Source organism: Ooceraea biroi, chromosome 8, assembly GCF_003672135.1.
Source record: "Ooceraea biroi isolate clonal line C1 chromosome 8, Obir_v5.4, whole genome shotgun sequence".
Classification (NCBI taxonomy): domain Eukaryota; kingdom Metazoa; phylum Arthropoda; class Insecta; order Hymenoptera; family Formicidae; genus Ooceraea; species Ooceraea biroi.
The window spans coordinates 114,193-134,564 of record NC_039513.1 but is presented as its reverse complement, the minus strand read 5'-3'; the positions used below and the strand labels follow the sequence as shown (position 1 = coordinate 134,564).

At 31.2% G+C, this 20,372-nt stretch overlaps 1 protein-coding gene across 4 annotated transcripts in view; it reads right to left on the bottom strand.

Annotated features, from left to right (window-relative positions):
- The window catches only part of LOC105280634 (zinc finger MIZ domain-containing protein 1), a 69,310-nt gene extending 49,371 nt beyond the window's left edge, over window positions 1–19,939 (bottom strand). For 2 of the 4 annotated variants that reach the window (XM_011341300.3, XM_011341301.3), the window contains exon 1: window positions 19,151–19,939. The gene's annotated coding sequence lies outside the window, so the exon portion shown is untranslated. Of the gene's footprint in view, window positions 1–5,008; window positions 5,052–5,411; window positions 5,504–19,150 lie in introns of all 4 variants that reach the window. The other 2 variants (XM_026971977.1, XM_026971976.1) reach the window with 2 other exon arrangements.
- Window positions 19,940–20,372: the final 433 nt, after the last annotated feature.

The following is a 20,372-nucleotide window of genomic DNA, read 5'->3' as shown; positions in this document are numbered from 1 at the left end:
GTATATACTTAGACCAAGGCTGCGTTCCGATATTACTGCCAGTACTGAAAATCTATAGTATACGTGACATAAACTATAGCTTTTCAGTACTGGCAGTCAATATCGGAACGCAGCCCAAGCATTCCCATAGCTTGTAGACGAGGGGGGTGAAGTTAGAATTTGGCTGTTTAAGAGTGAGAAACGTTGCAATAGGATGTATGCTTTATCTTTCTATCATACAGAGAGCAAATGGCCGACCTAAATCCTGTCAATAGCTACATATAAGATGGTACAGAAATACAAGAATGGAATCATAAATTTTAATTATCTTGATATATCGTTGATATTAATACTATTTTAGGTAGTGTGTACATAATTATAGTACAAATATATATATATATATATATATATGTGTGTGTGTATATATATAGCTCCTTTATTTCACAATTTTTTTATATCATTTATTAGGTATACAATTGTTAAAAAAGTTCTTCAATAAGCAATAATAATAGTATTAATATCAATGGTATATCAAGATAAGTGAAATTTATGATTCCATTCTTGTATTTCTGTACCATCTTATATGTAGCTATTGACAGGATTTAGGTCGGCCATTTGCTTTCTGTATGATAGAAAGAGAAAGCCAAAATCTCATTGCAACGTTCTTACTCTGTCTTAAACTGTCAACTTCTGGCCCCCTCTCGAGAATGCTTGGTCTAGGTATATACGTCATTGTGTAGGCACCATAAGTGGCATTTATAATATTAATGGCGAGTTAACGCAACATACAAATTTTGAGATAACTGTAGTGACGATTCCGCTCCGGTCTCTCCTATATTGTCCCTTATATGTCCGGCAACAGAATTAAGAGATCAAGTTGTTTTGAGCCAAAAATTTGCTAATATAAACAATACAAGCAGTCGTAATTTCGGAAAAAATCATTGGAGAATAATGATTCTGAGTTTACTTGACAGTTTCATTTGCGCATTTTCAATGCAACAAACAAGTTTCAATGTTCATTCTCGAATATAATAAGTACAAATTTTTTTAATTAATCAAAAAACTTGGCGCTCCTGCTGGATTTCAAAATGTGAGACAGTAATGTCAATTTACAAATTACATGATTTATATGAATTTATATCAGTTAATCTAGCAGCACCAAGGTTTTTGCATTAAAACATTTTGTACTTTATTTTAAAAATATATTTTTCATCAATATATTACAATTATTAATTTTTGATTCAAGATAACACAGTCTATTAAAATTAACATTTCAGCAAAATTGTTATTGTATTATATGTAATCTGTTAGCGTTTATTATATTTAGTAAAATTTAAACGCAATTATTACCACTTACAAAGTTTTGCGCTTAAATTTTGCTAACAAGGAGAGACCTAAGTAGCTTCCCCTAAGATTTTGCCGAGTCTGACATATGTGTAGTAGTGCCTTGCTACAAATGAAAGTAAGGTGATTCGATGCACCTGTCAAGTATTCGCAAGAAAAATTAATTTAAAATTTTACGGGTTTTATATCTACCGAGAGACGCGAAAACTCAGTAAGCGGTGATTGAGAGCCCTAAGCGCTTGATTGCTAATCTCTCTCATGTTCTCATGTGTAGTTTAGTTTCGTTGTAAACAATGTTTTTCAATAGTCCCCAAAAACCAAAAAAAGACTAGAGAATTCAAATTAGGAAAATGTGCAAGCCAACGGATGTGCCCTCCTTTTCCCATTCAGCGTTCCGGAAACATTTAAAGCGTAAAACTGCACGTGCAACGTATGCATAATGAGCCGGACAATCATCATGCTGATACACATGTGTAAACGAGTTTCTAACGGCACCTCTTCCAATAATTCTGGTAATTGTTGGGACAAAAAATCAGCATATTTTTGGCCATTTGATGTACCATCAATAAAGAAAGAACCAATAATTCGATTCTGTAAAATCAGGGTTATTAAAAAACATGTTTTTTTAAAAAAAGCAAAACAACATAGTGTTTTGTTTAAAACACGTTTTTTTATGTTTAACGGTTTAAAACATGTTTTAAACCGTTATTAAAACAGCACATGTTTAAAACAAAAAAAACGTGTTTTAAATACATATATTTTATTTTATAATACATATACACACAACATATAGCAGCTCTAGATAAAATTTCTGATTATGGCCCGTTTCTGACAATGTCGCTTAACTCACTCTTCGTCTCTTTCTAACTATCTGCCCTAGAAAGAGACGAAGCGTTAACCTACGGTTACAGTTAAACTATGGTTAAAGTTAAGTGACATTGGTAGAAACAGGCCTATGAGACTTTGGGGGTTTGCAGGTAATTGAAGAATACTGTCATAAGTTACCCACGGCAGATTAATATAAAATGAATTTTCACATAACTCATTTTCCAGAAGTCGATATTTCGTTTTCGTAATACCTTCGTCGTTGGTATTGTTATAAAACGCTTCAGTTCTTAAAGTGCCTAGCACCTCTGTATTTCTTTTTTCGCAAATGAAAGTATGACATTATAGTCCAGAGATGCTAGATTCCGGTCACTGGTAGCATTTGGTAGCATGTGGAAGGGATGATGCAACAACGTGTCGTTTCGTGTGCAGGCATGTTAAAAAACGTGTACTTTAAAAACAAGTAAAACTACATAGTATTTTATTTAAAACATGATTTAAACAAAAGTATGTTTAAAATGGCTAAGTGTTTAAAAACATGTTTTAAACGTTTGTTTTAAACATAAATGATTAAAATATAACAACCCTGGTTGCGGCTTATGTAGACGGGCCTTTAGAGTACTACACCTATTTCCTTGACACGCGAGATGTGTTTTCATTTATCGTTTTTATCATTTTTATATATACTTAATATTTCAAAATTTTACTCAAGTCAATCCACTCTGTCACCTCACGAGCGTTAGTACTTCCATTACCGGACACTCTATATATAATTATATATGTGACTTATATTTTTTCCATTTCTCTTCCAGTTTTAGGATGTAAGTTTTATTTAATGAGATTATAGGATAATCTACGATAAATAATCATAGTCTTTTGATTGTCGTTTTCTTTAATAGCTTGTTTTACAATAAAAAATTCTTACAAAATGAATTTTTATTATTTTAATGTTTTCTTTCATGAAAAATATTGTTTTTAAAATTACACACACGCACGTGCGTAATTTTTTTAGAAATGCAAAGACTTTGGCCATCCCTTCACGGGAGAGATGATCACATAGTGCACAAATTAATACTTTTCTAAAGAAATAGAGCCTTTATTTACAAAAAAATAATAAAATAAAACATGTCAATGTTTGAAATATTCATCACTTTCTAATATTTTTCTCCATATGTCAGGTAGCCGACAAATCCTCTTTCGAAAAAAGAAAGTAAACAAAAGTTCAATTTCTTAAAAAAAAAGCACCGAATTTGCGTACCTAGGGGAGCAAGAGGCTAGAAGTGGCAGGGGTAGGTTGTTACAACGGCCATAGCTTTTGACAAATAAAATAAAATTTGTTTATTTTAATACATCGATCATGGGCCCACTCTTTGCAAATCAAACATTGAATCCACTCTTCACCTGGCTTGCTATCTGAAAATGTTTTATGACAAACCAGACAATGATATTCCACACTGTGTAAGAGAGATAATACTACGCGATAAAGAAAGAAAGAACCATTAGCGATCACGCCATCGCCAGTCGGTGGGCCTGAACCGGTCGAGTGTGTTGTGTTATTGAGGTGCCGCAAAATAACACTACGTGAGTATATTTTTACATATTAAGACTTTTTGGTTTTAAAGTTAGATTTTTCATGATAACCAAGATATTAAAACTTAATGTTACTTGTAGTAGTCAAACCTATTGACGCGAATAGTATTTTTGATAATATTTTAGTCAGTAAATGACAAAACATGTAAGAGGTCACTAAAGTTACATCGGGGTTCAAAGTTACGACAACAAGGGGTACGTTGTGACACTGTAATTAAAGAAATCTACTGGTTTAGTTCGTGGTAAAGGTAAAGGTAAAGGTAAAGGTAAAGGTAAAGGTAAAGGTAAAGGTAAAGGAAAGGGCAAAGGAAAGAGTAACGGAAAAATTACAAAAGCAAAAAGAAAAATTTTACAAGAAGAGGAAAGTAAAGAAAGTATGGAATATCATTGTCTGGTTTGTCATAAAACATTTTCAGATAGCAAGCCAGGTGAAGAGTGGATTCAATGTTTGATTTGCAAAGAGTGGGCCCATGATCGATGTATTAAAATAAACAAATTTTATTTTATTTGTCAAAATTGTCTTTCGGAGGAATCGTCAGATTCATCTTAATTTTAAGTGCAATTTGATTTTCTTTGTGTTTGTTTATTTTTATGAAAATTTATTTTTGTAAAGATTTATTTTTATTGTTTTACTTCTTTGCATAAGATGAATCTTAAAAGATTAGTTTAAAGAAAACTATTGATGATAATGTCATGTTAGTTATTATTATAGTAATTTAATTATAATGTTTCGTTATGTATTTCGAGAAAATCTTTATTTTATGTTTCTTAGGTTGACTTACAAGACTGAATATTTAATTATTTGTGATTATAAGCCAAATAAACCTTTAATTTCTTAGAAATATGCGTTTCTTTCTATAAGTAACAATTTACCCCGAGGTTGTAACTTTAAGCCCCAACCCGGGGCAAGAAGTGACAGTCTGTCTTTTTATGAAAAATCTTCTATAAAATAAAAACTATTTTTTGCAATATCGTTCAAAGTAGTCTATAATAAATCTTAGATATATTTCATATCAGAGTACTAAATATTATAAAAATATTGATGAGATATTAGAAGTTATGCTATATTTTTCTAAAACTGTAACTTTTAGCCCCTTGCTCCCCTAATACAAGATTAGTTGTAATCTTAAAATCAACGAAAAAGTTAAAACAAAAGAGAGGGAAGAAATGATTTTACATTAAAATTAAGTGTTAACGTACTTATATTTTTAGGAAAAAAAGATTTTGACAAAAGTTGTTAATAGCGTCTCTTAGATCCTTCTTTTCTCACCTTTCACCGATACTACTCGCTTAGGTATGTATTTATTCGGCATCTGAAAAAAGGAAGAAGTTTTATATAAAAATATAATAATAATAATTCCACAGATAACTAACTATTCCGAGCTGCTATGGCCATTTCTCCCGATTATCCGAAAGAGATGACTAGCACCTCATAAAACATGATGGGCACGAGTGGAAACTGCGGATATCGCGAAGAACTTTAAATAAATCTAACATTTTTAGTTTCTGGCAGTTCAAGCCAGATATTTCTGATAATTATGCAGAAATAGTGAACAGATTATGAAAACATTTTCAGCAGACTATAAAGTTTAAAATAAAAATACTTTCACAATTATGATATTTTTTTCTGTTAAAACGTTAAACCTCTTGTTGCAAACACAACTAAAGCTCACCACAGATTGAATGATAACATAGCTGTGCGGCCAGTAGTGAAATTAGAGCGATTGGTCGTCTCTCCCGTGTAGCCATCTATCCCGGAATTATCCTGTTTGTACATATATGATTAAGAAGTGCATGTTGCATCAAATAAAAACTTTAAAAATGAAATTTATAAGAAAGTTTTATACTTGGATACGAGATTTTCTTGTTTATTAGTAATTTTATTCTTTAAGTACAGAGAATTTTTTTTATATGAATATTTTTATACGATCATCAATTTTTCGAAATTTATTTAGCAATTGATAGCTATAACTAGATTAACCCTTTGCAGTCAGAAGACAAGCCGGATTAGCTAAAGTATTTTTATCGTAAAAACAGTTAACAAAATTAATGAAAAATATTCTTTAGAAATGTACAAAAATTTATTAAATTGATAAATCTTTTATGATTTTTATTCAATGATCTTTGGTTACATATACACCATGTCATGCCTCTTAAAATAACTTCGATCAATAAGGTACCTAACATTTAGCGCATTCTGACTGCAAAAGATTAAATCAATCTCGAAAAATTTAGGAAATAAAAATACCTTATAAAGGTGAAAAAAATACGCCAAGTACATAAAAAGTCCCAACTTGTATACAACAAACAGTTTAACAAAATATTTATTATAAAAATCAAAACTAAATATAAAATCAATTGTGTAACTATTCAAGTACTTACATTGTTAGAAGCAATTCAGTTTAAGTATTTTATTTAACTATTTCTCATGCATACTCTCTTATCGCATGACGACATTGAAGTACTTGGCGTGCGCGGGTCGCATTAAAATATACAAAACTGTCCTACCTATAATCTGTATTTTACATGTAAATTATTTGTATCGAGTAATGAAAAGAGATATTTATAATCACTTTGCTAGTCTGTACAACTGCAAATGTGTTTATTTAGACAAAAGACAGTACAAATCAAGATACTGTTACTCAAATTTTTAAGAATTTTGTAAGACATGTCCAATGCGACCCGGGCACGCCAAGTACTTCAATGTCGTCATGCGATAAGAGAGTATGCATGAGAAATAGTTAGATAAAATACTTAAACTGAATTGCTTCTAACAATGTAAGTACTTGAGTAGTTACACAATTGATTTTATATTTAGTTTTGATTTTTATAATAAATATTTTGTTAAACTGTTTGTTGTATACAAGTTGGGACTTTTTATTTACTTGGCGTATTTTTTTCACCTTTATAAGGTTTTTTTATTCGGATCTCACTGCTTTTTGTAAAAATTTTTTATTTTATATATATTCGAACCAATAGAGATCTTTTCCATAGGTTCAACTTTACTTTTTAAATCTGTTATTTTAATAATTTTTGTATCATTCTTATTATATTTTATTATAGTCCTATCTATAATCTCTCTCTCTCTCTCTCTCTCACTCTTGAATTTTGAAATCTGTCATTTTAAGTAACTTAGTATTATTAATTTTTAATGTTTTTACGTATTTTGGTATTACCGCAATAATAAGCCACAATGGTTACATTTAAAACAATTAAATTTAAATTTTTTGTAGTTTTTGCGCTTTCGTTATCTCAAAAGAAAAATTTTTGGATGTATTAATTCATATTTAATTCATATTTCACTTTTAATTCGTATTAAATTAAATCATGTGCATGTGTGAACGCAGCTTGAGAGACAAAATCGCTTTACATGTATATGTGCGAACATATGTACGTGAGTGGTCTGAAATACCACGGAAATGGAAAACGAAACGTCACAATTTTAACATAGCGATTACAATATCTCAGGACTGACTGTATCATTCTTATTCAAATTGGTCGCAATTGAAAGCTTGCACCCATATTATATAATAAAAGTGCCGTTAGATTTTTGATAACGGCTGTAGTTCCTGAATTATTTTAATCACAAGTTTATGTGACCTGTCAAATGATATGAATTCCGGATAAGCTATGCGGTAGCGCTCGACGTCTATGCACTGAACTTTGTAATGCTCGATGTTTATGTAGTGACTCTCATTGTTCGGAACCTTATTTTTGATTATGTACTTGGCGTCGCGACGCTACCGCGTCGCTTGATATATCATTAAAAATTGATGTATCACATTTTCAATACTCTTGTTATACAAATATACTCTTGCTAAGTTGAAACTTCCATTTAGGAAACAAGTTCACATATACTACAACATTTACAAGGGAACATCGTGAACTAGAAAATTCTGATTTTGATGAAACTTTACACACATGTAGAGAGGGTTAATACATGAATTTAGAAATTTTATTTGCTGCCAAAAACAATTCTAAGGAGTGAAACCATCCTTCATACGTAGGCCGACTTTTTGCTTTTTCCAATATATCTCGAAAATTATTTAAAATATTGAAAAATGTTTCATACAAAAGTTTCATGGTAAAAACACCTCTATTTAATGACAAACAAAAGTTTCATTGTAAAACCACCTCTATTTAATGACATTAATGAAATTTTTTAAATAATTTTTAAAAACAATTTTTTCAAAAATTTGTGAAAAATTATTTTTAAAAATTTCATTAAATGTTATTAAATAGGAGCGTTTTTACCCTAAAACTTTTGTATAAAACATTTTCCGATATTTCGAATAATTTTCGAGATATATCGAGAAAAGAAAAGTACTGTCGAAATATATAAAGCACGAATCACGTCAAGCACAATTTTTTAATACTTACAAAAAGTAACAAAGTCGAATCTTATATATTTCGAAAGTTTTTGTTCTTAAAGCAACATTTCTGTATCAACATCTTCCAAGCAGTAAAACTTGTGTACTTTGCTGTACGTAATCCAAAGATATGGAGTTCCGGTATTTCGTATAAAGTGATTTTTTAAAAATGTCTTTATACAAGATAACAATAAAAATTCTAAGATATATTTATTTTCTTGATTAAAGCTCTCTATCTCGTGTTTCCAAAAGGAAGGAAGTTTCCAAAATAAGAAGCAGCTTAATGTCAAACTGATTCTCTTCCCTATTTTAATATAAGTTCTTGCAAAATAATTGAAGCAACAAAGTTGAAAATAGACCACGAAATTAGCACGAAATTTTGTGATATATGCGAACTTGTTAAGATTTTAGCTTATTATGGGTTTACATGATCCCCACGCGCAACTTTGTTTCTTTACGCGCTATTTTTAAATTAAGTACAGCTGCCGCTTTTGCGACCATGGAGCTTTCACTTAAGGCTGTGTGAAGAGAGATATAGAGTTGCGCTATGAGAAGGAGGTATTTATTGCGTGCCTCATGTGCGTAAGTGTATATCTACAGTGTACACGCAGCAAAATCGCGAGTGCCGGGCGTAATTTGCACACATTTATTGTTAACTCCGTCACTGCCGCTGCGGCGTGTCAAAGCAGTTTCGTTTAAAGTTTTCTAATTTCGATACAGGCACCATCGCAGTGGCGCAATATCAGAAATAGGTTTGTTAAAATAAGCATACACTTGGTGGCGCGTACTACTCAGTCAAGAACTATTCAGGGAGAATTACTTGAGTATTAGCGTTTAGTTTTTGCAAACTGCGGGAATGCGTTTTAAACACATCCGCGAAATTAGGAAAATTTGCCTTTCTGCCGAGGTTTAGCTAATTCTCACATGCTTACATCTCATGTAAATTATTTTTCAGTTAGGGTATTACATTCAAGGTGGTCTGAAAGATCAAAAGCAACTAAATAATAATCATAGAAAGAGAAATGGTATTTTTTAGAATGATTGAGGAGGACTGTTTTAAAAATAACTCTCTAAAAATTTAATTTAATAGAAAATTAAGTTTTGCGATTTAAAAACATTTGCAATTAACAAATCGAGATGTTACTGATAAAGCTATTTTGTCGTTATAACTTCAAGCCAGAATATTTCTGATATGTATAAATTCTATAAATCTATTATTATTAATATATAAAACTGTATTTGTAAGAATTGTATTCATTACTGTTTTATCGGAATGAATTAGCTGCATATATTGTTCGCTTGCTCCGCAAAAATAACCAACGAATGATGCTGCACTTGCAGACGGCTCGAAAGGGTTAATAGTAGCATATACCTATACATAGCTCTCCCACATTATCTCAATATAACAGAAAATTATATAATTATGCGCTCTTAAAACCTACAAACAAAAAATTCTGCGCTCTCTTAATTCAAGAAAAATTATTTCGATGGAGAAGACACAGAGTAGGTAATCGGTTAACCTTTTATTCATTAAAATGAAATTAATCTGCTACCCATATATTTGTGACAAGAGTTTTGCATTAATTATTGTGACTTAATTAAGTCACAAAACGCTATTAACCCTTTCAAGGGCACTGGTACATATATGTACCACTTACATTGCTCTAGTTTTATTATTATTTTTACAATTTGGCCATAATAATCATACCTTTTTATTTTTCTGACTTCTAAATACTTGTCCCTAAAGTTTTATTAATATTTTTATTTATTATAATAATTAACAATTATTATTATATGAACAAATGAAGTTGAAAAAATAGCGTTTTTTCATTTTAATTCGTCCCTAATGGCAGAAATGAAGATGAGCAGCTAAAAAAATTACTAAATATACTTGATACCTCCTACTAGTATATATAATTTTTCTACATTTTTTCGCAGATTTAATTTTTTATAAATAAATAAACAATTATATATTTTTGCGAAATAAGCGAGAAATGTGAACCTTTTGCTCAAAATATATATTGAAAAAATATTACAAGTTGAAGTTTTTACTTTCAAAATCATGATACATATAAATAATATATATTGAGATAAATATAATACAAGAATATATATAACAATGTAAAACATTTGGAATCTTTTATCTTGCTTCTGAAAGTGTGATAGGTCATTTCAATAGTAGATTACGAATCTGAAAACAGAAATATTCTATTACATCACGTTTTTGAAAAAAAAAACAGGCTCAAAGTAAAAAAATGACGACCATATTGGATCTGCTATATTGAATTTATTCAAATCTGACTTCAGATTCGTAATCAGTGATCAAAGAAACATAGAACTACATATTTTCACAAAAATCCACCGAGTCGTCTAATTGTGCCTCTGAAAGGGTTAAGTTACAGTAATATTGATTTTTGCGCTGCACTCTTAAGAGATTTTTCTCTTCAAACAAGGGTTAATTTTCTTATTCAAGTCGCATAAACTTGTAGAACTATACAAACTAATTATAATAAGTCTTCAACTTACGTGTTATTACATTCAGTGTTCACGTACCTTCGACTACGTGACATTGAAAACGTTAACTTGAATGACTAGTGCTAAATTCGGCTTTGGCTTATCGTTCTGATGCTAGATCGAGAAATAACTGAGACCTCACTCTACTACTCTACTACCTCACGGAATAAGGATACAATTCATTGACATTGACAATTCGTTTATTTCTAGTTTTAAGACACTTGTGACTTGCTATACGACCTCTCGAGATCAAAATCGCACGCACGTTTTCGCTCTGAATCTCATGACTCTCTGACTTTCGAAGCCGATCATCACCACTGACTAGTAACGGAGTCTTTTTCGCGAAAACAAAGGAATTCGTCTAATTGGTCCACGAATCATATTTTCAGAAGAATAAACCAATTGCGACATGACATTTTGCACATGACGACGCATAACCATATATGGAGCTATTACCGGAAAATGGCGTTCCAGAGACAAACATTCAAACCACAATATATGTACCACTGACGATATTCTATTAGAAAGCTCCAAAACCTTCGATGTTTTTAGCGAATTTTGAACATGCCGTATATTGAACGACGTGTTCCAATCATAAGAGTGCTACTAGTTTTGGCTTCACACGTGCAAATTATCTTATGTGTTGGATTAATATTTTAGTTATAAGATTTCTAGAGATTTCAACGTAATTCTGCAAGATTCTAAAACCTAGCCAATATTGTCTACAAATATTGCAATATTATTGCAAATTAAAAAAAAGAAGTTTTATATACACACACAAATACATCCATCATACATACGTATTTGTGTGTATTAAGTTCTTTCACCAATTTTTATAGGGCTTAATAAAACAATATATATTCAGTTGGTTACAATTAAAATATAATTGAAAACACTGTTTTTATTTATATTGAAGAATTATAAAATTTTTTAAGTTAAGTTTTATGAAGGATTAGGAAATCTGTCACTTTTAACTAATTATACATATATATATATATATATATATATTCATTTAATATCATATCATAATTATACATAAAATTATCATAATTCTAAATAAAAACTTTTATCTTTATATTTATATTATTATTTGTATTTTTGCGCTTTTGTCGTAACTAATAACATAATATCGTCTGCAGCTAGTAACGAATTTCGTATGAAAAATAGTACCAAATCTATTATCAAAACTCAGTATGCTAGCACGCACAGCAGCTCGTAGTACGCATATTTCAAGTTGCATTGCCAGTATGACTGCTAGTATAATGTCTTGCATGCGATCTCGTACGAAAATTCGTCCAGTGTGCCGCAGGCTTAACTTTGCTGTCTAAGTCGCACAAGAGTATAGAACTATATAAACTAATTATGCATGATATGTCTTCAATTTATACGCTATTACATCACAGCTGTCCTTGTTTTATTACATATCTTTTTCTCACTTGCATAGTCAACCATGCCCAATCACCGAGCACAGCGCGAGCAAAACGGAATGACATCTTTAGAACAATCCGTTGTGAAAGCGCTTCTCGGCTGCACCGATCAGAATATTCACTATTGCAATGTAACAATGACGAAGAAACAGTATAGAAAGATCGCAGCAGTGTTAGATGTGTACCCGTAAAATTATAATAGTTATAATAATTATAATAGTTAAAAAATTATAATAATTAAAATTATAATAAATTATAATAATTATAATAGTTTACGTTTATATATAACCAATATAAATTATATTTAATATGTAATTTATGTCAATGAGAAATCTATGGAATAGCCTTGTATCGATGTCACTTATATTTCGCGTTTTATGTTGCATGTAGTTTAAACACAATCACACAATTTTAACATTTCACGATACCATAAAAAATCAATAAAGGATTTAACGAAAGTAGATTTCATACTGAAAAAAATGCGTTATGCATATTGTGCACATTGTATTAACGATTGCCAAGCAATACTGCCTTTTGTCATTTAAAAGCTCACAGGTACTAAATGATAACATTTCTATATTAATTTCTGTGCTATTGTTTTATTAAATATACATAGCAAAAGTTTTAGTCATGTTTTTACACATGTTTTTTTATATGCAATATAATTCAGTCATCAAAATATATGTCCTCACTTTTTACTATTTTCTGCCACCTTTTTTTGAGTGAATTTCAAAAAATTCCTTTGCGAAAAAAGTTTTCTCGTATCTGCTATATCTCGAATTATTATCCAGTTATAAAGTATCGATTGGAATAAGAGGTAATCCGAAGGTGCTAAGTTGGTCTACGCCTCGTGCGGAAAAATGTTCCAGCCCAAGTTCAAAATGGTTTACTGAACACGAAAACCATAGCTTTTCATTGTCCATCGCGTTTATTATTGTTTTTCGAAATTATGTTTATCGTTAAGTCATGACACATATAACGTTTTATAAATTTCAATGCCAACTCTTCAAAAACGAGAATTTATTTAAAGTTTAAATAATAATACAAATTAGAAAGAAAAACCGCACTGAGCCACGCAGGATGTTGGTGCATGTAGATTTATTCAAATAATATATAAACGTTTCGGACCAATCGTTGGACCATCTTCAGTATACATAATCCAAATTACAGCTCGTACAATCAGCCTCCACGGAATAAAAATAAATTATAACATGTTCCAAGTATGCATGATCTTCAAAAATTGCAGTCAATTGTTTGAGACTTCAAACAAACATATTTTCAGTGGATTTGATGATGCACATGACGCAATACAGATATACACATTTGCAAACCCGGACACTCTAACGAAATTGACATTATAAATACAGTTATGTAGTCAAGCGATCGCAAACGAACCTTCACAGTCAAGTGTAAGTCACACACTCTATTAACTAATAATACTAGAGTACTAAAGGAAGACTAAAATATTTATACCTATAAATGTATAATATGTTATTGTATAATTTAAATAATAATTATAAAGTAGATTGCACAACACATCTAAACTAAATACATTTATAATTATAATCTTACATATTATTCTAAATATATTTATCCTATTTAATAATTATGGTTTTTTTCTTTTGTAGAATAATTTGTAAAAATATAGCCCAAGAAAATCGATTTTCTAATACTGTATATAATAATATCAATGTTGAAAATGCTGAAATTTTATTGCGAAATAATTCAGTTGTAATGTAATTAATGATATTGATAACATTGCCACTGGAATGGATTATTATCAAATATAAATTCAGTTACATCTAACTCTATTTACTCAAGTTAAAAAATAAGAAAACTGATATCCAGTTATTATTGTACGCGAATTGCTTATTACAAAATTTGTTGAAGTAATTAAATGTAATCACATTTATTTTTCGATAAACAAAAATTTATTTATTTATTCTATTTAACATATTTATATATCAGTATATTTGTTATACAGGATCACATAAATTCTCAAATTGTATGAAATATTTCTTGGGAATAATTTGTCTTGGGAATAGTTTGTTGTTAAAGAGAATTTTAGTTTCTGACATAAGAGTCATTAATCACAAAATCATTTATTATCTGTTAATACGATCGCTTTTTAAAGCGATATGTGAATGAAGCTTTTAGAAAATATCAGCGCCCTTCCACCGACGCTGGCCATTCCATGCTACAACGTACTCTCTTATTTTTGCGTACAATAATGGTGTTATTTATGTCGTACTAAATTATCTTTTGATCACAACACGATTCCAATTGATTACCTATAATATCAAGATCTACGGATTAGTCTTCAACATTATCTGCACCAATATATTTAAAAACTTTCTTAGAAACAATCTTCAATTTTAATTTTAAAAGGATAATTTAAAAACCGCATTTCTCAATACATGGGTTATTAGCGAAGAAAGTGAAACAAGTGACAAACTGAGATTGTAAGTGAATCCATCCAGAGAACAAAAAATTTATAAGAGACAGCAATATCGGATAAAGGTCTCTTCACACATATGAGTGCTGTATCCACTCAGTTCCGTGATTTTCCGTTAGTGCTAATATGTATCATTCCTTTGTTTTTAAATGGACGTGTTCATACACGGCGTAGTACCATAGTATAACTAGTATGGGCACTCTCTTGTCGGCCCTTTCATCTTATCGTTCTCGATCACGTGGTAAGTCCGCCATATGTTTGGGTTAAAATCCAGCGCTTGATTCGTCAAAGAGTGTCGCTCTCACTGATTCAATTCAATTGTCTCATTGGTGCGCCCAAAATAATGGCGATGCGCAGAAGGGATCGGCGCAAAGCGAAACAAAAGACTGAGCGCCCATACTAGTTATACTATGGTAGTACCGTATTCGGACCGTTCAGTCTCAGTTCAGTATTCGTGGATTGTTTATTGCAAACGATATTTTTGCTTCTTCACGGACGCAAATTAAATCTCTTACACGAAAAGCATCTTTTGTTGCGTTTACACTCTGCATAGGTAGATTTTCAAGAGTTACTGTTTCTTGAATTCCATCCCTATTGACACTTGCTCTTTCGTACGTATTTGCATCGAGTGATCTTCTTGGCATGGAATGATCTACAGACAAACTTACTGACTGTCGTAACGCGTCCGTGTAGAAGCAAAAATATCGTTTGCAATAAACAATCCACGAATACTGAACTGAGACTGAACGGTCCGAATACGGTACTACTCCGGATACGTTCATTTAAAACCAAAGGAAGGATACATATTAGCACTGATACTGATGGAAAATCACGGAACTGAGCGGATACGGCACTGATATGTGTGAAGAGACCTTAATACTTCAAATATGTTAAAACTAAAAAACTGTTGTGGCATAGCACTTGTAATAGTCATATTGCAAATTTGTTTACAAAAGACATTATAAATAAAACTTTTACAAAGTATATTAAAATATACATTTTGAAAAAATTCAAATATCCGTTCTTCGAAAAATTTTAGTTAATGTAGGAGGTACCAGATAATAACTCTTTGTGTATTCTCCATTGGTACTCCATATCGAGATTCCTATGCCTGTCTTTTGAAAAATGTTTCTTATATAAAAAGATTAATAGTTGATCAATTGAAAATAATGAAGACAGTAATCAAAACAATGATATTTGATGAATTTCTAAATGACATTAAAGATAAGTTATATTGTGTCCAAGCCTCTTGACGCAATATGTTTAATGATTAATACATTAATAAACTTTGCGCAAAAATATGAGTTATCAACCGCCAATGTATTTAGTATACCTTTGGTTAATTTTTCAGAAAACTTTTGCAACTTCCAAACTATATTAGAAGATCGAAAAAAATAGCATTTAATATTTATATGCTCGTTGCATATTATTTGTATCCGAAGTATCATAATGATGCAAGTGAAACATTGTAAGAAGAATAATTGCAAAGAATACAGATCTTTCTTTTATAGAAAGTTGTTCTTGTTTGTTCTTAATGCAAAAGGAGTATTTGATCTTTACGAAAACGAAAAATTAGATTTTTAGAACCCTGTTTACCAAACACATTGAACATCCAATACTTTTCTAGAATATGGCGAAAATACATCATCTAAGCTTATCTTTTTTAATATTGAAATTGAAAAGAATATCTGCATTTTCAGCTTAAATTGAATGAGGATTTTCAAAGTGGTCTTTTATACATTTGCCTATACAGAATAGTTCGAATTTTAAACGATCCAAGAAACTGTTACATATATATTACACCCACAAAATTATTCATTCAAATATTTTCAATGATTATTTAATAATTTATTATTTATTATTAAGTTTCATATTTTAATTTTATTTTAAGTTTGGATTAAATTAATTTTATTTAGATTTTATAAAATTGTATTAAATTTAGATTAAAAAATTTAGATTTAAATTAAATAACTTAATAATTCTATTTAATAGCTTTATATAATTTCAAAACAATATCAGTTTCTAAAATCTGTTATGCTTAAAACATTACATCTTTATAAAATTAGGGAATTTGCAATAACAGAAAATATTGATATAAAAACTATATAATTATAAGAAAGCAGTGTAATTATGTAAAAGAACTACATAATTATTTGGGCAAAAGTTGAATAAACTTATTTTTGTTAAAGTTCTTGCAATTAGTACATAAGACATATATATTATGATATTTTATTTTAACAGTAATATTATAAATGTTTTTTAAAACGTTTCAGCACTTAGAATAGATTAGATATCATTGAGATAAGTAACATTTTTTCGTTAATTTTATATATTACAGTACATATTTTATAAGTTATATAAAAGTTTCTTGTAAAAATTTATAAAAATGATAAAAAATATAAATTTAGTGAAACAAAATGTAATTTTTTTTAAATATAATGTAATGAAAATATAGCATAACATAATATCATTATTTATTGCACACACGCGCAAAATTTTTCATTTTTTAACATTATAGATATTTTTATAATTTTTTACTAAACTCTACTATAATCACATTTACATTTTATAATATAATCACTCTCTTTTTTGCATTATGACATCTGTCATAAATTTGTATAATAGTTTACATTGTTTATATGAAAAAAGTATACGTAAACGTCGTGTAGACAATATGTAAACAATTTATGTAGACGTAATTTTCGAATCTACGACACAATATTGGATTGCAGGTTTTGCTGCCAATCAATATGTACACGAAGATAATGTAGAATTCTGCAATGGTTAATTTCCGAATCCGAGCACATTTTGTGAAAATAAGATTACAGTAAAATATTGATAAATATAAATGCTTCCATGCTAATATTACTATCATTACAACTACTGCTATCATGAGGCTTCACTGCGAAAATACGAGAAAAATGTGATATCTAATATATCTAAGGAATAATTAATTAATTAATTAAGAACAATTAATTAGAAACAGTTTTCTATATTTGTAGTATCTAGAATGGAATTCAAGAAAAACGATCTCGAAAAATATAAATATGGAGCAAACTTTTTCCTATAGACTTCAGTTTTGTATATTTGTTAAACAATAATTAAAGCAGACAAAATGTGTGTTATGCTGACAGCAATCGTCGCGATAATTCGATGGTATCAATTCACAACTAAGCAAGAGCTAGACTGATTTAAAAGTGAGTGATTTTGCGGAATACAGCAGATGATTGGTTTTTGGGTAATAAAGCAGTTAATTTTTTAACACTATTTACATTACTAATTGTGAATTAAATTTTATTTTTAAAAACTGTAGCACTTTTCGTCATAGAAAAAGTATTGTGTGTGTGTATGTGTGTGTGTGTGTGTGTGTGCGCGCGCGCGCGCGCGCGTTATGTAGGACATAAGACTGTATGCGTGAATGTTAATTTGCGACGTGTTTAGAAAAACTGAACTTGTAAAACACTAATATGAAACTCGTAAGAATGAACACTATAACAATTATGAGTGTAACTTTAAGTGAACTCAAAACGCGATGTATTCGCCTAAATAAATTACACTGTTCAACAAAAAATGACATTTTTCGAACTCCGGAACGAGACTAGTTGTTTTTTATAATTTTTTGGACGCTGAACACGAATCCGGTTTCCAAAGTGCTCCATCACGTCACAATTTTGAGAAATTTGCAATTAAAGTTACAAAAAGGGCTATTTTGACCAACTTTATGATATTATAGCTACAAAATGTGACGTGCTGGAGAAGTTTAATTGCAATTAAAATAAAGTATGTTATTAGGATTTTCAACCCTCAAATGGAATTTTTGGTGTCGGTTATGGTTCATAAGATATCCATGGTTAAATATGGAGTATATGAGAATACGAATAATTCGAGTCCTTCAGTTAGTCGCGCGCGCGCACACACACACACACACACACACACACCAAACACATTATTTAATTTTTCTCCGTTATACTAATTCCAATATTTTGCATTTTCGACATTGGATTCCTATTCAGTGCCATAAAAGATATCTATACATTAATTTTTGTAACAATCTAATATTTTTTTAAGGTTTAACATTCGTCACATTTAATCCACCATTTCTAATTTGACAATTTTGACATTTGATTCGTATTCAGCCACCTAAAACCTTAAGTTTAAAAAAACATAATTGAAAGATAAATTGTCAGTGGCCTAAGTCACAGTTAACTTTCGTAACAATACATCCCATGTTTAACCATGGATATCTTATGAACCATAACCAACACCAAACATTCCTTTTGAGGAATGAAAGTCCTAACAACATACTTTATTTTGATTGTAATTAAACTTCTCCAGCACGTCATACTTTGTAGCTATAATATGATGAAGTTTGTCAAAATAGTCCTTTTTTGCAACTTTAATTGCACATTTCTCAAAATTGTGACGTGATGGAGCAACTTGGAAACCGGATTCGTGTTCAGCGTCCAAAAAACTATGAGAAACTACTAATCTCGCTCCGGTGTTTTTTTTTTGTTGAACTGTGTTATTAGCCATCAATTTTTCCATTGAAAATTAGAACATAAAACAGAAGAAACAGTATGCATTCGAAAACTGCGTCAGTGTTCCTAACGATCTTTATTAACATTTTAGAATTAGGAATAACTCACCCATGAGGCAACTGCGATCTCACATTATCCTTGCCTCGAAACAAGGAATTCCTTTCCACGACATGTAATCCAAGAATGCTCGACGATGTATTTGTTATATATGTGTACAAAGAAACGCACTAATCACACAAAGCACACTGTTTTCGGTTGCGCGTCTGCAATCAATGACCATCGCGCGATACTACTCGTCCTGCTGCTGCTGCTGCTGCTACGTTAGTCGTCATCGTCCATTGGGGATACGACGTACACTGTCACTACTCTGCTCATGACACTGCAGCGACGTCGGCCATTCATCACTCCGTCATAAGCACATTACGACGACGAGACGTTGATACGACGACGACGGCGACGATGACGTGCGCGAGCCGAGAAATGATCAACAACCAGAACGATACGACCACATCTCGTACGATTCTCGAATCCACTGAAGCCGACCGCAGGCCACAATCAACCGGTCGGAGTGTTCCACGCGCGTGCGACTTGAATGCGATGCGTTCTGCTCGCCCCGCCACTTCTTCCTTCCCTTTCCCCCGTCGAGAGCCAGGCGATAGAAAGATGGTAAGAGGGAGATGGTAAGACTTCTCCGTTCATAGACCGATAACGGGTGTCGAGTCCTTGTGGTGGCGTGCTGCGACTTGTCGATTGTATCGCTTTTCTGGCAACACGAGATTCCTTTCCAAGTGTGTATCTACATACGTACCTGCATACGTTTGCTTGCGTCGTTGAGTGATGTATCCCGACTTGGAATCTGCCATCGATCCGGATGCTCACCGGAAGGAACGTTCCAAAACAACGGCTGTGCAGTCACCCAGCATTCTTCGATCTCTCTCTTCTCTCTCTCTCTCTCTCTCTCTCTCTCTCTCTCTCCCCTCTCCCTTTCTTCCTCTCTGTTTGCTGCTATTTTTCCTTCTTTTCTTTGATGCACGCACTCTTTTATGCCTTGCGCGCGTTTGTAAGATCGTCCTCCATGGAGATTTTCTATCTATTAGACGCGCACATTCGTACGTCTCACGGGCTGAGGTTTAGCAGTGTAGGTTAGGTGTGTAGCGACATGATATGAAGGCTATACAGAGCTGATACGACAGGAATACATATTAATATTACTGATGAAACAGTACTTCATATTTCGAAAGCGAAAAAACACAAAAAATACTAAATAAGTCTCCTCAGTCCTACCGCCCTTGACAGGACATGGTGACTTCTCTTTTTCGTATATATGTGT